This window comes from Sceloporus undulatus, chromosome 4, assembly GCF_019175285.1.
Source record: "Sceloporus undulatus isolate JIND9_A2432 ecotype Alabama chromosome 4, SceUnd_v1.1, whole genome shotgun sequence".
In the NCBI taxonomy this organism is placed as follows: domain Eukaryota; kingdom Metazoa; phylum Chordata; class Lepidosauria; order Squamata; family Phrynosomatidae; genus Sceloporus; species Sceloporus undulatus.
In genome coordinates, this window is record NC_056525.1 from 4,201,994 (window position 1) to 4,205,492 (window position 3,499).

General features: G+C 50.7%; 1 long non-coding RNA gene across 1 annotated transcript; it reads right to left on the minus strand.

The window, feature by feature from the left end:
• Window positions 1-251: 251 nt before the first annotated feature.
• On the minus strand, window positions 252-3,272 carry LOC121929976. The gene is made up of 2 exons (XR_006103785.1): window positions 2,819-3,272; window positions 252-773 (listed from the first exon to the last, which is right to left on the minus strand). It is a non-coding gene; the product is annotated as an uncharacterized LOC121929976 (long non-coding RNA).
• Window positions 3,273-3,499: the final 227 nt, after the last annotated feature.

Genomic DNA, 3,499 nt, shown 5'->3' on the forward strand with positions numbered 1-3,499 from the left:
CCAGCCTGTACTTTAGAAGATATGAAGATGTCGTGAACCCATGAATTTCATAGTTTTCTTAGGCAAGGAATACGTAGGAATGGTTTTGCCATTTGCTTCCTCTGAAATATAGCCTACAAGCACTTGGTCTACCTTGGTGGTCTCCCATCCAAGTTCGGATCATGCCTGATCTTGCTCAGCTGCCAAGATCAGATGGGATCTGGTGCCTTTATTCCACCTTATTTTAAAGCCACCAAGAAAAGCATATGGTCCAAGGGGGAAAAATACACCTATTTGTAACAATAGGCATTTGTTTAATAACAAAAACTCAAAACTATTGTAGAACAATATTCTCAGAAAAATACAACATTGTAATATACAATACAAGAATGATTCTCAGAAATCTGAGAAGTATTTTAAGAAAGTTTAACATTCTGCTTTTTATAAAAACAAAGAAACAGAAGACATGCTGCTCCAACTAAACATTAAGCGGCGCAGTTTATCAGCTCTAGTCCCAAGGCTCTGGCTTCCCCACTTTTCGCTGGGACACATCCGATGCTCTGTTCTCATGTGTCCAGAAAGTCTACTTCTGTAGCCATTGTCCAGACTAAGTCCAGTAGAAGGAAGGCACACAGCTGCCACATCACCAACCAGCCATTTCCTCCTTCCCCTGCCATTGGAGGGGCAACGAGGGGAAAAGCTGGCCTTTCCCAGGGAATCTTCTTCCTATAGACCCTGAAACTGGCCCTCCATCAGCGACACAAGATGCGGTCGTCCGGATTGACACAGGCAGCCTGCAAGCAAAAACAGAAACATCAGCACCTGGTTACCATTTCTGGAAATCCAAACGCAGAACATTATTATGCAGGTCTTCTTTTAGAAGGCAAAGATTCCTTTCTTTTTTGGTCCACCAAGAAATAAATCAGTCCTGGATTACAAGCCTGCAAGCTTCCCAAAGCGCTTCAGCTCTCAGACAAAGAGTGCTATGAAGCTTGGAAGCTTGCATGCCTCCCAACAAGGCATTTTAACTGGAATTGTGTTGTCGACAAGTCCTGGATTGTAAGGCCACAAGAGCACTTCAGGTCTAAGACTAAGAGTGCTGTGAAGCTTAGAGGCATTTTAACTGGAATTGTCTCCACCATAAACCATCCTGACCAGTTATGAAAATGGAAGACCTTTCAAAAGGGAGCACATCTTCGGAGTTCACCCACAGGGACAACCGATTCATCCATTTTTCAAGGCACTGCCTCCCACAAGCTGCTTGCGCACCCAGATGTGTCTCAGGCCGCAATTCGCAATTTGGGGAAGAACTCGATGTGAGGAATAAAGGAAAATGCAACACAGAAAGTGAGCAAAGGAAGTTCACAGGAAACCACATCTCCAGAAAGAAATGAAGAAATTTAAGAAACTTTGAACAACTGAGCTGTTTTGTGGGAGGAGGACTGAAATCCCTTCCTATATATTAAGAGGCAGAGGACTAAAGGTGTGCAAACTTGGGGTGTAAAAGAACACCCCAAAATTGCCCATACTAGGGGAAACATATAGGGATGGCCCACAAACACCAGTGAAGGCATGTGCAAAGTTCAAGCACCACAACGGTGCTCCAAATGCAAGAAATGCCAAAGTTGGGTGGGGAATCGGAGAAGGAAAAGGGTCTGGGGGAGATGGAAAGCACCCCACATTCCAAAGAATGGGATGAAGGGGTCCCACATAAAGTATTTGGGGGGATGTGATCAACTACAAGAAGTGAAGAGTGAGCCCCAACTGAAAGTGGAATGGACTACCTTTCCAAGAGGTCAAATAATCAGGAACGGTCCAAATGTCCATCACAAAGAGGTGGACTACATGACCTTTGGGGACCCTTCCCCAATTGCATGGGTCAAAGAGGACACCAGAAATGAGGTCTTGCTTTATTCCTATTGCACTCCACTTTACTAACTCTGGAGAAGTTGGAATAAACTCCAAGGGTCATCCAATCTCCTGCCATGAAGGAAGAAAACATGGATGGAAGTAGTCCAGGCAGATGGTCAACTGTCCATTTCCTACATGGCTGGAAGGGCTGGACTAGGTGACCTTTTGGACAATCCCAAGGGCCATATAAAAAAAGGGTCAGAGAAAACTCTCCCTCCCATACAGCAAAGAGGCAAAAACTCAGGGCAAGAGGGGGCCCAGACTGCCCAGGAACCTTTGGCACCCACACAATACACAGACACACACAGATGGCCCATGCTCCACACAAAGATGTGTATGTGTGTACATATATATCCATTATATATACACAGTGTGTGTATTAACTGCTGGGGTTTGGTTTTAAGCCAGGCATCCCCAGAGGTGGTTTTGCCAGCCCCCTCCTCTGAAACAGAGCCTGGGATTCAACGGCGGCTTCTCATCCAAGTCCTAACCAAGGCTGACCCTGCTTAGCTTCCAAGATGGAAATCTGGTGCCTTTCGGGTATGTACTTTTCCATTCCATTTATTACCGCACATAGCCAACCTAGTTTAGGGCATTTAGGCTTCTCTCTTAGACTCTGACCGTGAACCCCCTGCGAGGACTTGGGGCAAGTCACACTCTCTCAGCCCCCGAGGAAGGCAATGTGAACGAAACTCGACGGGGCGGCGGGGGCTGGCTTCCAGCTGGGAGCCCCCTGTTTTTAATCGCTTTTTAAAGGATGAAAACTTCTCAAGAACCCAATAACCCCGGAGCCTTCGCCCTCCCCGTCTGTCAAGGGCTCCCAAGTGAAGCCAAAGCCCTCGACGGATCCGAAGACTTCACCAAGACTTCTAGACAGAGCCAACCCTCCAGGAAGACTCGCTGCCGACGGGCGGACAGAGAGGGCTACCTCGGGCCCGGCTACTACCGGCTCGTCGGGGCCCCTTGGCTGGGGGTTCCCAGCGGCTCCCAGTGGTGCTGGAGCTCCAGTTGGAGGTCCAGATGTAATCGATGACGTGCTGGAGGGTCTCCACCTTGGAGCCCGACGGTGGCGGGGCAGAGTGGGCACCAGGGCGGCCAGGCGGAGTAGCAGCCCTTCATGTCCATCGAGGAGGGAAGCGGCGGCGGCGGCTTGCTCGGGCAAAGCGGAGGCAGAGCCCCTCGAGGGGCGGCGGAGGAGGGCTGCCAGCCCGGGACAAGGAGACGCTTTGCTCCGACGCAGCGCCCCACGGGTCCCCAGCCCCGCCTAAGCGGACGCCTTTCGGGCGCAGCTCGGGCCGGGCGAGACGGAACACTGGCCACTTTCATCCTCGGAGCAGAACCGGCCTCCAACACAGAAGCACCGTCCACGCTTTGTCTCTGCAGCCGCGACTGCCGCGCCGTCGGGGAGCCCCGGTATTTTATAGACTGCGAGCGTTCTATGGCGGGGCCGAGCGCTGCGTCTTAGCCAATCGCGAGGCGGCGGGGTCCGCCGCCTCGCGATTGGCTGCGACGCAGCGCCTCGGCCCCGCCCATAGAACGCTCGCCTAAACAACTCCTTGCTCTGCGAATTCCTTTTTCCCCTTTTTGCAAAGAAGGAAAACAGTTTGAG